General features: G+C 44.7%; 1 protein-coding gene across 2 annotated transcripts in view; it reads left to right on the top strand.

The window, feature by feature from the left end:
• The window catches only part of LPIN2 (lipin 2), a 105,344-nt gene that overhangs the window by 812 nt on the left and 80,391 nt on the right, over positions 1-24,141 (top strand). The window contains exon 1 of one of the 2 annotated variants that reach the window (XM_033439346.2): positions 21,792-21,910. The exons of the other annotated variant lie outside the window; for it this stretch is intronic. The gene's annotated coding sequence lies outside the window, so the exon portion shown is untranslated. Of the gene's footprint in view, positions 1-21,791; positions 21,911-24,141 lie in introns of those variants that run through there. 2 annotated transcript variants of the gene reach the window in all.

Genomic DNA, 24,141 nt, shown 5'->3' with positions numbered 1-24,141 from the left:
TTCCGGGGGTGGGGGGTGGGGGGCGAGGGGGAGGGTGTCCAGCGTGGTAGGAGGAGCTGAGCTGAAAACAAAGACTGTGGGCCCGGACGCCACAGAGGGCCCAGTGGAACCAGGCAGGGCTGGCAAGTTCCTTGAGGCCAGAAACTGCCTCTGATGCCTCATTACAGCTGCCGACTCTTGGCCCATAGGAGCTTCTCCGTAAGTGTTTCGTTATAAATGAGTGAGCGGAGTATAAGGCAGCAGGCATGTCGTGATGCTTTATTAATTACTATTATTATCTGTCAGCTACACAGACAGATTCAGGAAAGAGAGGGCACTCAGGCGGTCGGAGCAGTTCAGAGAATCCTACGCAGACTTCCTATTGGTTTACTTCCCCCATCAGTGTTGTTGGTCCTTCTGTCTTTTCTTTTGTGACTTTCTTAGTTATTTCATCCCTCCTCTTTGCACCCGGCACTGTCTTGCACAGAGCAGACATTCGATGCCTGTTTACCGAATTGAACGCAAACCAAGCCGCAACGGGTACATTGCTGTTGTTGTTTATCTCTCAGAGTACAAAACCAGCTGAACATAGGAATTGGGGCGTCTGCTTCCTGACACCGTCCATCCCTTGGCCTCATCATGAGAATGTCTTGCTAATTTTAGAGCCGCCTGAGCAGCCTCGGCACAGTCCCTTTTAGCCTCCATTCCTTCCAACTTCAGCCGGCCTTGAAATAAGCACCCCTCCCCCTCCCCCCACCCGGCCCCCGCCCCCAGCACTCCGCACCGACCCGCTAGCCTCTTCCCTGCCTGGCGTTTCCCGCCTTGCCCCCTCGCGGATGGAGCCCTAGCCCTCCCTGGACCCCTGCCCGGATGCTCAGGGTTGCCTTTCTAGATCTTGGCTACCTTCCACCAGGATCTGGTCTCTGATCAGTCGTGAGTAAATACTTCTCCCTGTTTAACTCAATCCTGGGCATCCGTGGCTGGCCCATCGCTACAGCTCCCGCATCTCAGCCAGCAAGAACTAGACCAGACCTGTTGGTAATCCTCAAACTTTTTAAATCTCTGATTCTGGAATTCGTGGTCTACTTTTGCACAATGGAGACCCTTTTAAGAGGTAGTTTAGGGACAGGAGACAGTCTGGGCGAAGCTACCAACCACACCAGGGAAGCCAGAACAGAAACACTGGCTTCTATGTTATACAAATATTTCAAAACTTCTCAGTAAATCTTTCTCTCTGAAGGACAAACAGTGTCATAACTTCCTTTCTTTCCTTAGTAGGAATCCTTGTTATTACAACTGAGAAAAGTCAGCACAGAAAGTACTTTATAGAGTCATTTATCAGGCTGGACTGAAAATCCGGACCCATCACTCCCGACTGGAACAGGTGATCCATGGGATGTCTTACATCAAATTCTACCTTATCTTATTAACTCCTGCAGTGTAGGTGGGACCTCATCACCTCTTGAAGCTGAATCTATTCAAATGAGTCCTGCTGCATACGGTCAGAAGTTCTGGTGCTAAAAGTTTGACTGATTAAAGGCCATTTGGCACAAAAATAAGTACTTTGTCCGTGTAAATTTTGCACCGCTGGTGACTCTGTTGTTGCTTGTTGTAGGTCAGCAGGCGGGTTGAGCTGGTGCAGTGGCAGCATCACAAAGCTAGAAGATGGGGTTCAAACCCACCACTTTCTGACCATGTGAACGGTGATCCCCCACCTAAGCCCCCTGGGACGTGGGGATCAGGGCATCACAGTGTCTCCCACATGGGGATTTTATGAGGATTAAATGAGTTGCTTCATTTAGAAACTGCCCAAGAAAGCTCTGGCTTTCTGGTGAGTAGTGAGGGGCTTGCCTTCCCAGACCCCTTCTCTACTTCCTGCCTTGTTTGAATGTGATGAATATGAACATTTTATAAAAGCAGGAATGGCCTCTGCTCCCTCTGTAGTATGGAAATCATTTGAAGTGTATGGAATCAGGAATTCATTTTTGTGGAATTTTCTCACGTAGTTCGCCCAAGTGCCTAAACACTTCACTGACACTATTTTATTTTTGTATGAAATGTGTTAAGTGCTTCCTGGTTGGGGTGGCACTTTAGTGTACATGAAGTAATACGTCAGCCTGTGGGGCAGTCCAGGGTCAGACTATTGTCCCCATTTTACAGATGAGCAAACTAACACTCAGGGAGGTGAAGTGCTTGACTCAAGGTCATGTGACAAGTACGTCCGGGAAGTGGGAAACCCAGGTCTCTCCACACCCTGCCCCAGTTTCTTTCTCTCCCCAGCTGCACTGAGGTACTAGTCTCCCAAAGCCCAAGGGGCCCAAAGGTGGAAATACACCTTTGTTCGATGAGTTTGTGACTTGCTGCTAGAGTATTAGGGGAACAATGTCCTTGACTGGGACGGTGGGTAGAAATATCAGCTGCCCCAAACACCTAGGATTTCCTCTATTTTGCTCCCTTGGAAAAACTCAGCTTCCCAGGATCCTCCCGGAAAGTCTAGCACTATTTCTCCAGCACTCTCACTTGAGATGAGTGAAAGCTTTGCCTCAGAAAGAACAGAGGGACGGTGGGAGGGGATGAGACAGAAGATAAGCACCAGGGCAGGAGTCTTGTTCTTGAGGAGGTTTTCATGATTTCGTGGAGACAGATGGTAGCTGTCTATAAAATATGCTTGCAAGTCCTGCTTCCTTCCTCATTTTGGTTTGTTGTGACAACTGGAGTTAAGTTTTAGGCAAATAAATATATAGGATCATATTTTTCACTGCAAGTATTGGAATAATCAAAGCAATGGGATGCCTCACAAATTTCTCCCTTCACTTTATACAAGAAAACGTCTTCCTGCGAAGTGAGTTTTACTCTGTTTTCCTGGGTTGTGATGGGGAGGCGGGGGGAGAGCATTATGATCCATTTCTCTGATGGTAACAGCTTCTAGTATCAAGTCACTAATCAGTTAGCCGGGATCAGTTGTTCAAGCAGGGGGGTCATCCTCATTCTTCTTCCACACCATGCTCTTGTGAATTCCACCCGGAGCCTACTCACCGGCCACTGGTTCCTGGCCCCTCATTCAGGCTTGTCTCCCTCCACAGCCCCCCATCCCAAGAACCAGCCTCGTCCTGATGTCCCATCCTGAGCCTCATTTCCTCACTGTCCTCCAAGCAGAGTAATGGAACTCCTAGTGGAAAACTCTAATTCTTTTTGGAAAACACATTTTATTTTAACAAAGGCTAACCCCAGTGCTAAATCTGGGGTTCACAGTAGGGACCATGTTTTAGGGGAGCAGGGTCTTTCAGGATTCCAGACAGGCTGCCCCTGCAGAGCCAGCTGATTGATGGTAAAAGGTGGTAAGGATCCTGCCCAAATACTCTGACACGCAGATCATCTCACTTTGCCAGTTGTCAAGAGAGCATCTTTCCATGTGACTCAGACGAGCACCTCCAGGAAAAAACAGAAACAAAATCGCTGCACAACGTGAGTGGCTGACATTCAATGCAGCGGGAACTGAGTAGCCAAGGTCAGAAGGGAAACTTGGCACAAGATTAGGAGTAAGAAAGAGACCTGTGAGGACAGGTAACAAAAGGAGATGACGTGAAAACATGCAGAAATACACTTCACGGAAGGAAACGCTGGACAAGGAATGTCAGGTGCAATTAGGAGCGAGAAGGAAATAAAGCGAGATGCTTCCGAGTGGTTGCTCTGTGGTGTGATGGGCATAATCGACTTGATCAGACTCTCCAGGTTCTGATTTACAGAACGCAGGGAGAGATGCCCAGTAGTGACCTATTTAACGTTTACCTCTGAAAAGCCCTGTGCTTTTTTGTCTCATTTGAAATTCAGACTTGGTGGGTCCTTTCATTTTTGTGATGTCAGTTTGTTTCTTTACAGTATTTTGAGATGTTAAAAACTGACTTAGGAGACTATTGTCTCCTAAGAAATTAAAAATTACCTTTATGGTTGAAGGTGGAAGACATTAGCTGACTTAGCAATGCCCCTCTTGGACCTGAAGCAGGTTTAAAAATATTCTCTCTCTCTCTTTCTTTCTCTCTCGTGCCTTTTCCATGATTTCTCCTATTTGCACTGATTTATACACGTATTAAAAGTTTCCTATTTCTGGACTCCTAATGATCGAGATGACATTGTTTTCCTGCTATATAACATTTTAGTGGGTCAGGGCAGAAAACAACGTAAGGGAAAAACTAAATGTTTTGAAGATAGTATATAAAGTTGACCTCACACGGTCCATTTCTTGTATATATGTTTCTTTTACTTTTTGTATTTTTGCCTGTAGTTGCTTTTTTTTTTTTTTTTTTTTTTAGCGGTACGTGGGCCTCTCACTGTTGTGGCCTCTCGCATTGCGGAGCATAGGCTCCGGATGTGCAGGCTCAGCGGCATGTGGGATCTTCCCAGATCGGGGCACGAACCCGTGTCCCCTGCATCGGCAGGCGGACTCTCAACCACTGCGCCACCAGGGAAGCCCGGTCCATTTCTTATATGTGCTAATTGGGCTTATCTATCGAGGCTGCTGACAATCTAGGCCTGGGAGCCCACCAGCCTGGGGCCAATTACCGCCTGCTAGTTATGTGACCCAAAGCAAGTTGCTTAATGTTGGGGGCATCAGCTTTTCACCTGTAACATGGAGGTAACAATAATGCCTACCTCTAAGAGCTGTTGTGAGGATGGAGTTAATATACATGTAAAGCAATTATTAAGACTCTGCTCTCACTATTATCCGATAAATTATTCAGAGAAGCCTCAGAAGTTAGAGGTTATGCCCATTTGAATACTTAGATGAAATCATTTAGGTAAAACTGTGATTAAATATATATTTAAATGCTCTTTACTACTGTGCTTAAAAGAAAATCAACTTCTTTGGCAAGTTACCTGAAAAAAGTCCAAATACAAAATGCTAAACAACATGGCTGAGAAAGAGACTTTATTTGGCTTCGTCAATAGCTAGAACTAATGTATATTTAGCACTGTCTAATAAAGAGCAATTTTTAAGAAGAGCCTGTTTATCTTCATAAGTTCTGCTTAAAGTTTTGGCCTGGCGATAAGCATTTGTCATCTGGTGGCTGAACAACGTCCAAACCCCTTTCTTATGTTCAAGGAAGACCCCACTGTCTGAGTCTTGGTGGGGAAAGCCATGCCTATTTCTCTCTGTGTTGTGCCATGTTCATAACCTTCCCAGGTGTACGATGTATGTTGGTTAAATTGCAAATGTAAACAGGAAGAACAGTTTTGCAACCCTGAATGGCTACACAGTGAATCAGGGGCTTATGCCCTGTTTCCGACTAGCTCCACCGAGATTAACTGAGTATCTTTGGGCAAGTCACACAACTTGCCCAGTTAGTTTCTAGTTTCTGCATCAGTGCATATGAAGTGCAAATGAACCCGCTGACCTAACTGGAGTGATGGAAGGATTAATCAATGCATGAAAATTAACTGGGGATATGTATATAAAAGTGCAGTTCTATTATATACTAAACAATAGAATATCTTTAACTCACAAATACTTTTCCCATTATAAGTGTTTTTAGAATAATTTAGTGAACTCCCAGAAATTTCTATACTATATATTATTACAAACTTTAATTTATTCTTCAAACAATTATGAAAGTAAAATAAATTTTCTATCCTGTGTCCAAATTCCAGTTTCTGGGCATTTAGGAAATCTTTCTTCCTCAACCTTCCCTTTTATTTAATTGGAAATTGATTTAATAGTTACCAGCTTTTAAAGCTTTAATGAAATTGTATACTTCTACTCTATTATTCCATATTCTTTTCTCTCCTTTAAGGGGCTTCTATAAGTTAAGCCCCCATATTTTTCTTAAATAGATGCATTGCTTACTCAATTGAGAAATGTGGAATAAAAATTTCCCATGACTCCTGTGATAACTCTTTCAGTTGCCTCCAAATATTTCAACCCAGCTCTCCTAAAATATGTGATCCAAGGTTGAATAATCAACTTTATCTTTTAACACACATTTGCACACAAACACCATGATTGGAACACACACATCCATACATAGACACTTCTCTGCTTTATGCTTTTCCTCTCATTTTCATCAACATCTGAAGTTTTTGCAAAGAGTAAATCATAGCCACTAAATACAAACGGATCAAATCCCCCTCCCCACCATGTGTGGCTCTCTAAAGCCAAGTTGATTTATGATGCTAAGTTTAAAAGAAATATCACTGCTGTTCATTGTTCTGCCCAGCCATTTAATAGCTGCTCCCAGTGAAGCGAGACAGGAAAACATTTAATTAGAAGTGCATTAAATTTGGAAGACATGAGTGTTTAGCAATCTTTGCAAATTAAATACTGCATGTGTGGGAGAGATACAGATGTACTTCTCTTCATGTAATAGTGTTGCCATGCTCCTGAGAATTTGAACAGGAAAGCAATTTTTTTTAAGTGAAGCTTAATTCTTTTAAAAATCTGTCTTGAATCTTTTTATAAAACAAAGCTTCCTTCTGAGCAATAAGCCTCTATTCTATCCTATTTTATCAGGATAGAATTTAGCCTAGAACTAAAAATGCATTGAACTTTTAGAAGTTTGTTTATTGAGTCAACAAATATTGAGCACTGTCTTGGTTCAGGCTGCTATAGCAGAATACCATAGACTGGGTGGTTTAAACAACAGACATTTATTTCTCATAGTTCTGGAGGCTGGGAGTCTAAGATCAGAGTGCCAGCATGGTCAGGTTCTGGTGAGAACCTCCTTCCTGGTTTCAGGCAGTCATCTTCTTGCTGTGTCGCTACCTGGCAGGGAGAGAGAAAGATCCTCCATTCAGTCCATTATAAGCACCTACTAAGTGCCAAGCACAGTGCTGTCTGCTAGGGGCACAATGGTAAACAAAATAGACGAGGTCCTGCTCAAATGAAGTATACAGTCCAGCAAGGCAGAGAAATGACAAGCAAACCAGCAGACAGTTACAGAGGAAGACAAGCAGGCTGATGAGGGGGAGAGAAATGGGGGAAGCAAGTCTAGAAAAGGTCATCAGGGAGAGCTGCTCTGAGGAGGGGCCTTTTGAGCTGAGGCTGAAAGGCTGAGGATGAATCAGCATGTGAAGAGCTGGGGAAGGGCATTCAGGTGTGACATGGTGCAGGAGTGAAGTGAGGCTCCAAGGAGGGCTTCTTGTGGGGCCTGGGTTTTTCTGGTGGCCCTAGGGGAGTAGGTTAGAGGTAGGTGGAGGCCAACATCTCAGCTCAACATTCTAGTTCTATTGCTTTCTAAAAAAGATGTTGCTTATGATGGCATCTTTGAGGTAGGGTAGTTGTGTGGACTGAATGTTTATGTCCCCCCAAATCCATATCTTAAAGCCCTACCTTCTATGGTGATGGTAGTAGGAGGTGGGGCCTTTGGGAGGTGATTAGGTCATGAGGGTGGAGCCCTGGTGATGGGATTAGTGCCCTTATAAAAGAGACCTCAGCACTCTTCTTTCCACCAGGTGAGGATACTAGAAGTCTGCATCTATAAGCCAGAGGAGGGTCCATGGCCATGCCAGCATCCTGATCTCCAACTTCCAACCTCCAGAACCATGAGAAATAAATTTCTGTTGTCTATAAGCCACCCAGTTTATGGTAGTTTGTTATGGCAGCCTGAGCAGACTAAGGTTGTAGTATATCTTCAGAAATTCATAGGTTGGGAATTCTCTGGTTGTCCAGTGGTTAGGACTCCGCACTTTCACTGCTGAGGTTGCGGGTTCAATCCCTTAGTCGGAGAACTAAGATACTGCAAGCCAAATGGCGTAGCCAAAAAAGAAAAAAGAAAACAAAAGGAAAAGCATAGGTTAATACAAAAAAAAAAAAAAGATGTATTTCTTCCGTTATGAAGCTCAACTGCCGTAGTGTGGGAGCTGGGGGAAAGGAGGACGTAATGGAGGCATATTTTAAAGTAGTAATAATAACAACATCCACCTGGTGAGGGCTTACTCCGGGAGATTCTAAGGGATTTACATTATTATCTCGTTTACCCTTATAACAAACCAGTGAAATGGTAGATTAGAAATGTGATCAGCTGCAAGTAATAGAAAACCTCAAAGACAGTGGCTTAAATAGGTAGACACTGAGGGTATTTTTCACATAGAAAAAAAAGTATTAAGGTATACAGTCCTGGGCTAGGAGAGCTGTTCAGTGATGCTGTCAAAGACCAAAAATCTGGTTACTGGTGAAAACTGTGACCCACTGCCAATTCTAGCTGTAAGAGCAGCAGCATCCTCAAAGCAGCATCAGGAAAAAGGATATGGACCTTAGTGACTGTTTGTTATTGTCATTATTACCAAAAGTGTTTATAACCCAAACTTCTAAATGACAGGGCTGCAAATAATTAAAGGACACATTTTTGGTTCTTGAGGGAGTTACAAAGGAGCTGGATGAGCCAGACTTCAATATAAAAAGATAAATAACAGGGCTTCCCTGGTGGCGCAGTGGTTGAGTCCGCCTGCCGAGGCAGGGGACACGGGTTCGTGCTCCAGTCCGGGAAGATCCCACATGCCATGGAGCGGCTGGGCCTGTGAGCCATGGCCACTGAGCCTGCGTGTCCGGAGCCTATGCTCCGCAACGGGAGAGGCCACAACAGTAAGAGGCCTGTGTACCACAAAAAAACAAACAAAAAAAGATAAATAACAATGCAGCCTTTGTTCTTCTGTTCCCTTGAGATCATGATTACTGAGACCTGTTCAAGGGCAAGCATTGTGGCCGGGCTTAGATCACAAAATGGCTTAGGTCTAAAATGGTTCCTCTTATGTCAAAAGTTACATCTGGTTCTTTTCCTCTGGGGCCCCCTACCTTATCTGCTTACACTACCAAGGGCTAACCTGGTCAAGGAAAGCTTCTTGGAGTGGCGGGGGGGGGGACTTTAAACTGAGCCTGGAAAGGAGGGGAAGACTTAGACAATTAGAAGCAGTAGAGTAGGGCATTTCGGGTATGAAGAATGTCATAATAAAAGCTTCAGACTGAGAAATGAGCCTGACATTTTCCAGCAGTGATGAGGAGATGAGCTTGGCTGGCAGGGAGAGGTCAGGGGAGGGAAACAAAGTTTGAAATTGGTGGAGGCAAGGGCAGTGGGCTTTGTGTTCTAGCTGGGGAAACCGCTCGCTGTCTCCCCTAGGACGTCAGGTGTATGATGCGATCCACCACTGAGTAGATCCAACTTTGCTCTTACTCAAGGCCACATTCATCATTTGTGCATCAGATATTTATTAAGCTTTTCTCTGCAATGAGTTAGACACACTGTTAGGTATCACTGAAGCCATGATAACAAACTAGCTATGGATCGGGCAGTCAACTAGCCAATGATCCAGAAAGAGAGATTGGATTTACTTATAAATAATCACGATGCGGGACCTTGTGTGAGACACCAATAAACTGCTTCGTCATTCAATAAAATGAAAAGAAAAATTCCATCCAACTAATGAGATTAGAGATGACTATTGGAAAGGCAGCACAGAACCTGGAAGAATAAGCAGAATCAAGGGATCAAGAGAACATTCCAGAAGGAGGGAGCAACTTGAGCAAAGTTGGGAGGACGTAAGTGGGAGGACAGGGGTGTGTCTAGTTAACAGATGGACCAGAGGATGGATAAAAGGAGTGGGGGGAATTAGAGGGAGTGCTGTGTGTCACCAAAACCATCCCTTTAGGGCTTCATTTGTCTGGTGGAGGTGGGACCATACAGGGGATGTTGCTGCTGTGAATATCTCCAGGTTGCTGGGTTTTCTTTCTTTCTTTTTTTTAAATTTTTATTGGCGTATAGTTGATTTACAATGTTGTGTTAGTTTCAGGTGTACAGCAAAGTGAATCAGTTATACATATACATGTACCCACTCTTTTTTAGATTCTTTTCCCATATAGGTCATTAAAGAGTATTGAGTAGAGTTCCCTGTGCTATAGAGTAGGTCTTTAGTTGTTATCTATTTTATATATAGTAGTGTGTACACGTCAATCCCAATCTCCCAATTTGTCCTTACCATTCCTTTCCCCCCTGGTAACCATAAGTTTGTTTTCTACATCTGTGACTCTATTTCTGTTTTGTAAATAAGTTCATTTGTACCTTTTTTTTTTAAAGATTACACATACAAGCGATATCATATGATATTTGTCTTTCTCTGTCTGACTTACTTCACTCAGTATGACAATCTCTACGTCCATCCATGTTGCTGCAAATGACATTATTTCGTTCTTTTTTATGGCCGAGTAATATTCCATTGTATATATGTACCACATCTTTATCTACCCCTCTGTCGATGGACATTTAGGTTGTTTCCATGTCTTTTCTCTTAAAACTAGCTCAGGCATTCAAAGGCCTAGAGCATTGATAATCTATAGAAACTTTACATTGGGGAATAGTTGGTTTCCAACACCAAGTCAGTTAACACCCAAACAAACATACTTCGGGTCCCACTATCTAATAGTGGTTTGGAAAAACATTTCCGCAAACGTTAATAGGTTTCCCTGAGTACACCCAGAGGTGAGTTGATAAGACTCTGAAGCCAAGGGGGGCCCGGGACGCTTCTATCTCCAAAACAGAAACAACGTAAAACTGCCTCTATGAGGCTAAAATAGAAGAGGTAAAGGGATGTGAGCCTGGCAGGACAAGCTTTTCAGGCCCGGTCATGCTCTTCCATACTGTGATCTAAATTTAGACTCAAATCTGAGAACAGGAAGACAGATTAAATGTCTGTTTCCATTGTAAATTCCACATTCCCAGTTTGAATTTCCTTTAGTACCTTATAGGTCCTTTCAAAGTCCCCCCTATCTGTACTGGCATCCAGACTGTAGACACACAGAGCTGTGGTTTCTGGCATAGGATCATAAGAAAATTCCAGAAAGTTTGAGCAGATGTGAAATCTGGAAAGGAAGGTGGTTATTTGATGGTGATAACATCAGGTCTGGGGAAGATTTTCTCCAAGGCCACCCCACCTTCACCCCTGAAGTGCTCCTGTTTCTGTTCGTGGGACAGTCGGTTATTAAAGCTGACTTCTTTTTTTTTGATAAATGTATTTATTTATTATTATTATTATTTTTGGCTGCGTTGGGTCTTCGTTGCTGCACGCAGGCTTTCTCTAGTTGCTGTGAGTGGGCTTCTCTTGTTGCAGAGCATGGGTTCTAGGCACGTGGGCTTCAGTAGCTGTGGGTCGAGGGCTCTAGAGCACAGGCTCAGTAGTTGTGGCGCACGGGCTTACTTGCTCCATGGCATGTGGGGTCTTCCCGGACCAGGGCTTTAACCCGTGTCCCCTGCACTGGCAGGCGGATTCTTAACTGCTGTGCTACAAGGGAAGTCCCTAAAGCTGACTTCTAATTGTGTGCAGGGGCCTGGGCTTCTTATTGTTTTCCTCCTTGCCAGTCCCCCTGTTTGTACCTTTCCTTTATCTTTGCCCTTTGGCGCAAACAGAAAGTCCCAGCCGTGTGAGGGGAGGATGGAGTGGGGGTGGGCTGTGTGGGCTGAGGTCGGTTGGGAATAGCAGACGTTCCAACAGTGAAACATTGGCAAGTCCCCGTTCCATGCTGGCTGAACCTTGCCTTTCTTTCTGTGTTCTTGGAGACAAGCACTGTTTTCTTCTCCACCCAGATGATAATACTCACAAACCAGGCCATCCCCGAGTTCAAAAGTAGTCTCCTTCCTCATACAAGTCGGTGGAGGGTACACGGTAGCTCACTGGCTCCAGGAGAGGCTCCGTAGATTAGCTAGTTGATTAATAACGACATAGCACTCTGAACTTGCTGAGCGTTTATTTCATATATTCTATGGGTTGTTACTTAATGATAAAAGACACTCCTAGTGAGAATAGTAAAACTCAAGGTCTAACAAGAAAACAGTCTATACAGCTATACACCTTCCCCTGATTTTTCTAACATTGGAAGAAATTTCTCTAACGTTAGTAAGCCCTTTAGAGAAATACGAAAGAAAGAGGGGAAAAAAAGAAAATGAATTTAGTGAGAAGAGCTTTCATGAGGGAGAAAATGGGGAGGACGAGAGAAGGTAAAGGGTGGATGTGGCAACAGGGATCCTTAGGGAGAGGCAACACCCCAGACCAAGGAGGAATAGGATAGATTCCCAAGTCTTCTGGAGAAGTTTAAGGAGAGCAGACATCCTCGGCAAACACATTTTCTAAGAACAGTTTGGGGTCATCCAGACATTCCGTTCAAATTAGTGGCTGTTCTGGAAAAAAACAGACAGTAGCTGCTGAAACAAGCAATCTAGAAGCGCAAGGAAGTTAATGTTCACAAATGGAAAGTTTTCCAGGCTGGTCTCCAAGTCATTGCTGTAAGGCCGTCTCTGTGAATTGCTGTGGCTTTCCAACAGGCTTGGGGCAGAGCCCTTCCAAGGAGAGTTAAAATCCCCCCACCTCCCAGAGCTTCTAAATTTAGTGTTATTGTTAACATTATTTGTACAGTTATAAGGTAAAATACGTGCTGCTGAAAGCTTAGCTCTACAAGGAAGCAGAATAATCTTAAACGGCTGATAATCAAATCCTTCTCACACAGAATTTACAGAACACATTTTCTCTAAGCTGCTCAGCTACAGAAGGTGGTGGGTATTCCAGTGAGATAATGATTTTTGGAGAGATTCCATCTCCTAGGTGACATCGAGTGACCTCAGGAAGGTCTCCCATAGATAGCTCTGCCTACCCAGGAGGGCAACAGACCCAACTGCCTAATAATGGACAGAGTGCCCCCAATGTGAATAACTGCCCCCCACTGGAAGGATTCAAGCTGAGACAGGACAACTTGCCCAAGGGGATTTCTGCTCTAGTAGCTGGACACATGGGCCTCCGAGGTCCTGGTTTTATGACCCTAGCAGCACAGGGCCTGTGAAAATAAGAAAGTTGTTAGATGGCTTTGTTCTCAGGACTTAGAATTATAACCACTGACTAAAAGAATGCAAAAAAAAAAAAAAAAAAATGAGGTCCAGTGGTTAGAACTCCATGCTTCCACTGCCAGGGGCGTGGGTTCGATCCCTGGTTGGGGAATTAAGATCCTACAAGCCACACAGCACGACCAAAAATTTAAAAAAATAAAATGAAAGAATGCAAACAAACTCAAAGGCATGATTTGGAGGTAGGTATATTGTGAGTGATTTCTTAGAAGAGCTTTCATGCTTCCTTTTGCACTTCTGGTCTGGTTTATGTAACTTTTCTTCCTCATCATCTAGGATTTATTACAAAACAGACTGCGACACACTGTTGAAAACAAACCATTTCTTGCAGCTTCTTAGGAAAGTGGTAAGACGTACTAAGTTTGTCTTATAAGTGCTGAAGGTAAACTTACAAAGCTTGCAGGCACGTAATAACATTAAAAAATACAGAGATGTATTCATTTATTAATTCATTTTCATTTGTCCTTCATTTAAAAATTTTTTTTCTCGTGAAATAAAGATACACACAAACACCTATATACAAATCACCCGAGCCAGGAAATAGCACATCACCCGACCTAAGACCCTCTGCATGCCTCTCCCAAACTGCACCTGTCACTCTATCAACGTCAAGTCTATCCTGAAATTTCTGTTACTCTCGTCACTGTTTTTCTCTATAATTTTTATCACCTGTGCTTTTATCCTTATCGTTTAAGAGTTGCTTGTTTATGAAGTGGATCATATCTTAATCTTTCATTGCTTCTGTGCTTAACATTTTATTTTTGAGATTCATCCATGTCGATGTAATTGTGTAGTATTTCATTGTATGATTATACCACAATTTAATGATCCAGTCCACCTTTGGTAAACATTTGGGTTGTTTCTTGCTTTTTGCAACTATGAACAATGCTGCCATTGATTCCTGTATGTGTCTTTGAGTCCACTTGTGCAAGGGTTTTTCTAGAAGCCATACCTACATTGGAATTACTGAGTCTTTGTATATGTGCACATTCAACTTTCTAGGTAATACCAACCTGTTTTTCTAAAGTTATTATACATTTGAATTCCAACCTGCGGTGTGTCTGAGTTCTGGTTGGTCACTCCACATCAACAGTTGGCATTGAACAACTTTTTATGTTAGCCGTTTTGATGAGTGTGTGGTGTTATCTCATTGTAGTTTCAATTTACATTTCCCTGATTACCAATGAAACTAAATGTCTTTTGATAAGTTTATGAACCATTTACCCTTGTTCTTTTGTGAAATTCCTCTTCATTTCTTTTGCTTGCTTTTCTATTGATTGCTAGGCTTTTATTTATTGATTTATATGAATTCTCTGTATCTTTTGGATTCAAATATTTGTTTGATTATGTGTGTCGTGAATACATTCTCGCTTTAGAAATACTTCCTTACCCAGAATTTGTTACCATATTCTCCTACATTGTCTCCTAAAAGTTTTGTATCATCTATCATTGAATCTTAAGTTGCCACTGATGGTAAGAAAAATCACAATTTCAGAAATGGTAAAATGTGAAAACAAGTGTATCCTTGAAATGATGACAGCAATGCAGTTTTGCTTTTCTTATATAGGTCTTTAATCCAACGAAAGCTGATTCGGTGAAATGGTGTAGCGTGGGGTCCACATCTATTTTTTGCTATATGGATAATCAGCTGCCTCCTCGTCATTTATTGAAAAGTTTATCTTTCCCCCAATGATCTGAGCTACCATCTCTACCATACACTGAGTTTCCGTATATGCCAGGGGTGTTTCTGGGCTCTCGTTTTTGTTTGGTCTGTTTGTCTCTCCCTGAACCTATACCACCCTTACTGATTACTATAGGTTTGGTATATAGAAGGGTAATTCCTTCCTCTGTGTTCTTCTTTAAGAGTCTCTTGAAGAAGAGACCTCTGTTGGGATTTCAAATGGAAATGCGTTGAAGTTATAGATCAATTTGTGGAGAATTAATATTTTTATGAGATTGGGTCTTTTCTATCCATAAATATATTTCTCTAATTAAGTCTTCTTCATAGCCTTTCAATGAAGTTTTATAATTCTCTTTGTAAAGGTCTTACATATATTTTATTAGATCCATTCCTAAGTGTCTTGTTTTTTGATACTGTAAGGGAGGGAAAAGTTTTCCTTGACCATATTAGGGCCCCTGACTGGGTCTGAAAATGAAACTGACAAAGACAGATTCACAGGAGAAAAGCATACACATTTAGACTCGGGAGCCTTGGTAAGAAAATGATGACCTGAAGAAACAGTTAAGACTGTGTATTCTTTTTTTTGAATTTTATTTATTTTTTATACAGTAGGTTCTCATTAATTATCTATTTTATACATGTTAGTGTATACATGTCAATCCCAATCTCCCAATTCATCCCACCCCCACCGCCACTTGCCCCCTTGGTGTCTATACGTTTGTTCTCTACATCTGTGTGTCTATTTCTGCCTTGCAAACCGGTTCATCTGTACTATTTTTCTAGATTCCACATCTATGCATTAATATACGATATTTTTCTCTTTCTGATCTACTTCACTCTTTATGATAGTCTCTAGGTCCATCCACGTCTCTACAAATGACCCAATTTTTTTTTTTTTTTTTTTTTGCGGTATGCGGGCCTCTCACTGTTGTGGCCTCTCCCGTTGCAGAGCGCAGGCTCAGCGGCCATGGCTCACGGGCCCAGCCACTCCGTGGCATGTGGGATCTTTCCAGACCGGGGCACGAACCCGTGTCCCCTGCATCGGCAGGCGGACTCTCAACCACTGCACCACCCGGGAAGCCCAAAATGACCCAATTTTGTTCCTTTTTACGGCTGAGTAATATTCCATTGTATATATGTACCACATCTTCTTTATCCATTCTTCTTAGACTGTGTATTTTAATGCTGAGTTTGATTAAAAAAAAAAGGGCAGTAGTATAGAAATATGATAAGGAGTATAAAGTAATTATAGTAAACACTGTACGGCATCTTTCAAAAAGTTTCATTTCTGTTTATTGCTGGTATATATGGATGCTCATGGTTTTTGCGTATTGACTTTTGTACCCAGAAACATTGCCAAACTCTCATATTCATCTCAACAGGCTCGGTACACATTCTTTTGAATTTCCTACATATACTATTATGTCATTGTGATTTTTTCCTTTCCAATCTATATATTTTATTTATTTTTCTTGCCTTACTCCACTATTTAGGACCTTAAGTACAATACTGAATAGAAGTGGAGATGGCAGCACACTTATGATGTTCCCCATTTTAAAGGGACTGGTTACATATAATGTTTGCTGTAGGTTTTTGTAAATACCTTTCATCAAGGATAAGACTCCTAGTTTTCTATGTATTTCATCTGAATGGGTATTGAATTTTATCAGAGAATTTGTCCGCATCTACTGAGGTCATTATATGATTTTTCTCCTTTAATCCTTTAATGTGGTGAATTACATTAATTGATTTTTCTCATTTGAAATTAACCTTGTATTCTTGGGTAAACCAGTTTGGTTCTGATTATCATCTTGCTGGATTCAAATTGCTAAAATTTTGCCTGTGACTTTTCTGTCTATATTTATGTGTGAGATTGACCTGAAATTTTTTGTTTCTCACATTCTCTTCGTCAGATTTTGGTATAAGTTTATGCCAGCCTCATAAAATGATTTGAGAAATAATCCATCTTTTTCCATACTCTAGCTTGTGAGACACTGGGATTATTTATTACTTGAATGTCTGGTAGAAGTCACTGGTAAAACTGTTTCAGCCTGGATTTTTCTTTGCAGAAAATATTTAACAACAGATTCAAGTTCTTGAATGGTTATGAGTCTATTCTGGTTTTCTATTTCAGTTTTTTTTTTTTTAATTTTTTTTATTTATTTATTTTTGGCTGCATTGGGTCTTCATTGCTGCACACGGGCTTTCTCTAGTTGTGGCGAGTGGGGGCTACTCTTCGTTGCGGTGTGTGGGCCTCACACCACAATGGCTTCTCTTGTTGCAGAGCACAGACTCTAGGCACGCGGGCTTCAGTAGTTGTGGCTCGCAGGCTCTAGAGTGCAGGCTCAATAGTTGTGGTGCACGGGCCTAGTTGCTCCACGGCATGTGGGATCTTCCTGGACCAGGGATCGAACCCGTGTCCCCTGCGTTGGCAGATGGATTCTTAACCACTGCGCCACCAGGGAAGCCCTATTTCAGTTTTATTAACATATTTCTTGGAATTTTCCCACTTCATCTAAGTTTTCAAATTAATTGGCATAAAAATGTTCACAAATATGTCCTTGTAATTTCTGCATCATGTGTGATTATAAACTATATAGGAATATAGTTCATTCCTCACATTGTTTGTACCTTTTCTTTTTCCCTTTATCAGTTTTCACCAGAAGTTTGTAAAATGTATTAGTCTCTCACAAATCCAGTGTTTGGCTTAATTGGTCCTTTCTATTGTATGTTTGTTTTCAATTTTATTTTCTTATTTTATCTTATTTCCTTTCTTCTGTTTCATTGAACTTTATTTGCCGTTCTTTTTCTAACTTTTTTGCTCTTTACACTTCCAAGTATTTTCTAATATAAGCTTTTAGGTCTAAATTTCCCTTTAGCTACTTGTCTAGGTTTCCTCTCTTTAGCTTCCACATGTACTATTGAATATTTGTTACACAGCATTTAAACACTGTCACATTTTCATAACTATTTGTTCTTTGACCCAAAAGTTTCCAAACAAATGGGTTTTTCTAGTTTTTTTTTTTTTTAAACTGATTCTTGACTTAATTGCACTGTGGTCAGAGAATATGCTCTGTGTGATAGGAAATTTTCAAAATCTGTTGAGACTTGCTTTATGGCTCGATCTATGACCAACTTTAGTAAGGTTTCTGGGTGGGCTCAAAAATAATTTTTTCCTTACTCTATGATTTTGCACTTGGGGTCCCACCTTTATTGGGTCTCCCATTAAACTCCCCACTTAAAGCAGACCCTATGCTTTTACTTCTGTCCCCAAGACTCCCAAGGCTGCAAAAACCAATATTCAGATTCACTAGATTCAGCAAATACCTTCCAGGCAAAAGCTGATGTTGGCCTCTGCTTACCTCTCCTGGGTTCTGGCCTCTACTCTGTCCTAGGGCTATTTCTTAACTTCTTGCCAGTTTTTGGATCCCTTCCAGAATTTTTTTTTTCAGAATATATTTTTAATATTTTACCCGGTATTTTTGTTGTTCTTTTCAGTGGAAGAGTTAGTCCAGACACCTAGCCAAGCATATAACTAGAAATGGAAATCCTCTTTTATTTTTCATCATGTATTTATTGGACACCTACTATGTTTGGAATAAGTGCTATAGTTGTGATCTGTACAAGGTAGACTAGTAGCATGAGAAAAAGAGATGCTGACTGGGGTAGGACAGTAGAGGAAACTAACAGAAGGTGGCGGGAAGGTGGTTAAAAACAAGCAGGCCTGGGGATGAAGCCCAGGATCTCAGCTTACTAGCTGTGAGGCCTGAGGCAAGTCACTCAACCTCTCTGTGCCTTCATCTATAAATTGGTATTAACAATAGCAGCTACCTCATAGCTTTGTAGTTAGAATTACTAGGAAGCTAAGGAGTGATGGCTCAGAAAATGCTAACTAGCCTGTGTTCTCATAGAAGAGACGCAAAAACTGGGAACAACAAAGTTATTTCTCTACGACTTAATCCCCTCCCCTGGGAGCTGCCAGATGGAGGGCATAGGACCACCTCCTTTCCAACTCCAGGCTTGGGAGACTGGATTCTTATTCTAGGGAAAATCCTTCACTCTTCCGGATTCCCTCAAAGAAGCCCCTTCTCACCAGCCCTCTCCCTCCTGAGTTAGATTGCTTCCTCAAGGAGTTTAGAGTGTTGGAAATTAAAAGACAGGAAGGAAATGGCTTGCAGGCAACTTCTGCTTTTCAGAAGTTCCTGGAGACGAGCAGAATGCCTGTGTGCATTCTTATAAGGGGGGGTGGAGAGAGGGGGAAATGTATGGAGAAAAATGGAAGTTCATATTTTAAAAACCAGCCCGGGGCTTCCCTGGTGGCGCAGTGGTTAAAAATCCACCTGTAAATGCAGGGGACACGGGTTTGAGCCCTGGTCCAGGAAGATCCCCCATTGCCGTGGAGCAACTAGGCCCATGCACCACAACTACTGAGTCTGCACTCTAGAGCCTGCGAGCCACAACTAGTGAGCCCTTGTGCCACAACTACTGAAGCCCATGTGCCTAGAGCCTGTGCTGTGCAACAAGAGAAGCCACCGCGATGAGAAGCCCGCGCACCGCAACTAGAGAAAGCCCGCGCGCAGCAACGAAGACCCAGCGCAGCCAAAAAAAAAAACAAAACAAAAACCTAGCCTGGTTCAAAAGGGGTGGCTAAAGCACACCAGCTAGACGGAGGAGAGAAGAATGAAGAGAAGAAGAGTACCCTGTATGCCCTGCTAGGGAACTTGGGTTTTTTCCTCTGGGCAGTGGATTGCCGATAACTGGTACCATGGTCAGATCTGCAATTCAGGATGGAGGGTGCTTCGAACTGCTCAGGAACTGAGAGCAGAGAGACCAACTTGAATCTGCCCCCAGTGGATCCTCAGAGATGTGGTGAGGGTGGGCCTGATGGCTAGAGGATGAGGCCTCATGCTGTGCAGCTGTGGATGCTCTTGAAGGCAGCCAACACTGTAGCTCTGCAGAGGGCTCTGGAGAGTAGAAATGACGAGACGTGGTGGACATGGAAGGGGAGAGGAAGGAAATGAGACTCCTTCCTAGGTTCTGGCAAAGATGACTACGTGGATGATGGTGCAATTAGCCAAGATAGGAGATTCAGGAGGAACAGATTTGAAGAAATAAACACAGTGGACCTGAATTTGGCGTCAACGTGGGCCATGCTGGTGGAGGTGTCTAAAACCTCTGAACACAGTCATGGGGCCCTCTGGGTTCTGGCTGATGCGAGGAGGAAGGAGTTTCCAGAAGGAAATCATGGTCAATAGCATCTTATTCTAGAGATTGTGAGGGAGGGCCTGAAAGGGTCCACTGCATTTGGCAACCAGAAGTTTGTTGGTGACTCTGGCCTGAGGAACGTCAGGGGCGGAGGAGAAATGAAGGCTGTGAAGAAATGAAAAAGGGGGGCCTCCTCTTTCCAGGGAGCTTGGCTGGGGAGTGAAGCTGGCAGAAAAGTTGATGGCCTGGGGACAAGAAAGTCTACTACTTCTCCTGCTTCTCCTCCACCCCGGGCCCCTCGCGGCTCCCTGGTGGGAGACGCCTGAGCCTGCTAACGCTGAGGGGGTGAGTCCAGAGTTGGGGGAAGGGACACGGAGCGGAAGGGGGTGGGGTCACTACAGGTGAAGGAAGAGTTTCCTTCCTCCTACATTCCAGTGGACTCAGTGGGAATCCGGGGCTCGCCACACACTTCTTAGGTGTCAGGGGAAGGGAGTGAAGGCCTATCGTGCAACAGGTATTTCATGAGTCTCTGTTTTGCTTAGGGGGTGGTGTAAAGCAGGTAGACACCAGAGAATGAGAAAATCGTAGACACCTGAACCAATCATTCAGCTGAGGGATCAAATCTCAGGTGGGTTTGGAGGAAGGGAGGATGTCTAAGGCTTCCTGAATGATGAAAGGAAGGAAGGAAGCCTGGCAGAATAGTTCCTTCCCAAGGCAGGAGGTAGTGAAAATAGCCTGAAAGAAACAGGAAAAATCCAAGTGGGAAAAATGGAAAGAAAAAAAAAAAGCAAACAGCAACAGCACGCTCCGGGTCCCAGACGCTAAGCTAAATTAGGCACTTTACATGTAATGGTGTGCCGTGGGAAAGTCATTACTGTTTCCATTCTATTGATGTAGAAACTGAGGATCCAGCTATTCTTCTCGCTTTAATTCCACTTCTCCAGAGCAGAGTGAAATGCTCCTGAAATATGAAGGGGGAAGTCCAGTCCTTGTCTTTGAGAATTTTTTTCTGCTCGTGAAGCCAGGTGAAAGGCACCGAAGAGGAAAATTCTACTAGTGACCTTGGGCCTAGGAAACCACCTTCGTTTCCCCTGGGCCTTGGTTTAGGATGGGTCAAAGCTTGGCTGAATGCTTGAGAAAGGCAGAAGGAACTTGGATGAGGAAGTGGTTGCCCGGGTTCCTTCTGCAGAACCAGCCCAGGGGCCCCTATGGCAGGGCGCTGGTCCCCCGGTCGCAGCACAGCCCAGTCACACCACAGCCCATCTCTGGGAAGAGACTGTGCTGCGGCTGGCTCGGCACGCAGGAGCTTTATATAAATGCCTATTTTTCAGTATCCTCAAAGGTATCCCCCACAGGACGCGTATTGAGAAATTAATGGCATTTGGAAGGAACACATGTACTTCCATCCATAACTTTCAATAGCGGCAAAAGCAGCAAAGAGATCAAAACCAGTGTGCAAAAATAATATACAGCCCTGGCAATCCATTTCTTTAAACAGTATATTTTTAAAAGGGGATGTGTAGTAGGATTTGGGGTGGGGGTGGGGGGGAGAAAGTAAGCAAAGAAGCAGATGCGCTACTGGTGATCAAAAGTGGATTATAAAACATTCATGCCGTGAGCATTTTTTGCACTTTAATATTTCTTTTTCGGTAATTGGGCTCTTAAGATCCACGTGACCCGCCGCGGTTGCCATGGGGACCAGAAGAAACTTGATTGCGGAAAAGTAACGTTCGGGTTGCAGCAAGCACTCGAAAGGCCGGGGCCTTCCCGGGAGCGCGGTAGATGGGCAGCGCGGCGGCGCGCGGGGCGGCTGAGCAGGAGGGAGTCCGCCGGGCGGCGCGCGGCCGGGAGCTGGCGGCGGAGCGCGGCGTCACGTGGCGGGGAGGGGCCTGCGCACCGCCCGCTGCCGCCGCTGCCGCCGCCGCGCCGCGCCGCGCCGCGCCGTGCCGTGTCCCATTCATGAGGGCCGCCCGGCTCGACTGCGGCCCAAGCGGCTCCCGAGGCAGCGGCGGCGGCGGGCGCCTGGGCCCCGCGCGCGCCCCCGGCCGGCCCCGCCTCCTCGGCCGCCCGCGAGCGCGCCCAGCCGGGCCGGTCCTCATCGTCGCCGTTCGGCCGCCGCTTGTCTTCGGCCGCCTGCGGGCGCCAGCGCGGGGCGGGAGCAGAGTCGCTGCAGGTAAGCGGCGGTGCCGGGCCGGGGTCCTCGGCGGCGGGGTGTCCAGCGCGGCGCGGGCGCCGGGCCGCCCGGCAGAGGCCGGGACCCTCGGGCCCGCGCTGGCCGAGCCCCCTGCTCGCGCCCCGCCGCCGGCGTCATCTAGAAACACGGACTCGCGGGGTGGGCTGGGGGGTCGCGGCGGGCGGGGAGACTGAAAAATTTGGTGCCCCCGCCGCGCGAGCGGAGGGTCACTTCGGACCCCCTCCTACTGGCTCTGCGGCACGGAAGCTGGAGCTGCGGCCCCGGAGACGCTCGGCCCAGCGGGTCCCGGTGAGGGAAGCGCCGCTGGAGGCCGCGTTTCCATTCAGCTCCCGGGCCTGGGGGAGGGGGCCCGGCACGTGATACGCATCGCGGCGGGGGCCCGGGAAGTTGCAGTTATTCCTCTGCGGCCGTTCGTTTGCCCGGCGTCTCCGCCTCAGGGCTGTAGACCGGATCCCCAGTGTGAGTAGTTTTTCACCTCCCAAACCCCCTCCCCTCTGCACATCTTAATCTGTGTCGAACATGTTAAGGTACAGTTGATGCTGAGGGTTGCTCTCTCAACTTTTAACCCCGCGGGTCATCGTTTCTCCCCCCGCCCGGACAAACTGAGACTGTTCTCATTGAAAACTAGGGATGTCGTTTGGAAGGCACACTTATGAAAAACAGGACCTGAAAGATCATCCTTCCTTTCAGAAAGTGTTGGAACTCTGAATATTTGGAAATGTTAAGAATTACTTAACAAACCGCTAGGCTGATTTAAAATGCACGTTTGGGGATTATTTTTCCATACCTTTTTTTTTTCTTCTTCCTTTTCCCTAACTGAAAAAGTGTCTCTTGCCTTGGTGTCACGCCAGGCCCTGTTGAAGATGCTTGGTAAGCGCTACTGGTTATTAAAACTTGGCCTGGCTAGTTTGTAATGCTTTGAACAACACAAAGTCAGTTTTGAAATATATTTTGAAGAATTTACAAGTTAGTTAGTGCCCCCCTGATGGCTTATATGTCGATGGTTTGATACTGATTGTTCTCAGCGGTTTCAGATTGAAAAGTGCGGCAGGTGTAGCAGAGGTGGGAGCGGCGGGGGAAGGATTCGAGTAATGTAGCCCTCGGTGTCTGGTCCCCTAGGGCAGCATCCTCTTTGCCCGAAGGGCAGTTACCCTCAGGCCGTACTCGGCCAGAGTATGAGAAGCAGGCCCAAGGACACGTGTGGAAGAGCATTGGACGGTGTGGGTGGCTGCTTCCCTCCACTTACATGTGGTGGTGATGTATCAGATTGCAGTATCTCCAGGCCCAGGTGTGGGTGGTGATGGCTGTAGAATGCTAGAAATGAGATGGTAGGTGCTAATGATGGATGGCATGGTTGAGAACTAACAGAGAAGCTTTGTTTTGGAGGAACAGGACATGGGAGCATAGGAGAGCCATCCAAAACTACAGTGAAGCCACTGGGAAGAAGCACATAATAGGGTCAGCTGGGGCTCCGTGTCCTGTATTGTTACATTCTTATAGCCATAGAAGGTACTCCTCACCTGGACTGTCATGTTTTGGTTACTGACTGCGTTGTCTCCTGCGCTAGACCGAGTCCTTGAAGCCAGACTCATAGCTGCCGGCACCCAGCGCAGAGCCAGCTTTTAGAAGAGACCCCTGCGGAGGTCTGTAGAATGAAGGTAGGAAGCAGCAGGCAGTGTGACCTGAGGGCCAGTTCACTCAGCTGTCCTGAATTGGGAGCTTTGGATGAATAATCCTGGCAGTGCCACTCACTAGAGGTGGTAGAAGGTTAAGTTAAGCTGACGAGCATTACAGTGAACATTTTGCAATGTTTAGTTTAAACATTAATATCGAGCTTAAATATAGCTTGGTTCTCTGTGTCGACAGCTATTTCTCCTGGGTGTGTGTCTTCATATAGGCATTTCCTCATATGTGACAGCGCGGGGACACTGGGCTTGTCTTGTTAGGAGGTAGAATGAGCTGCCTCCCGTGGGTGCTTCGCAGCCTGTCCAGAAGTTTCCCTTTAAGTCTGAGTTAAGTCTGCCCGCCTTTAATTTAAATCCTTTCCTTTCTGATGGGACCCCAGCGGCTGTCACTGTGTGTTTGTGTGTGCACATTGAGTTTCTCATCAATCGCTGGGCAGTGGTTTGAGACCTTTATTTTGAAAGCCTGTTTTGATCTTATTCTCTTCATTTAGAAGTAAGTTTTCTTTCTGGCTGAGCCCCAGAGTT

The sequence above is a fragment of the Orcinus orca genome, chromosome 15 (genome assembly GCF_937001465.1).
Source record: "Orcinus orca chromosome 15, mOrcOrc1.1, whole genome shotgun sequence".
NCBI lineage: Eukaryota > Metazoa > Chordata > Mammalia > Artiodactyla > Delphinidae > Orcinus > Orcinus orca.
This window is presented reverse-complemented; position numbering and strand designations above follow the sequence as displayed.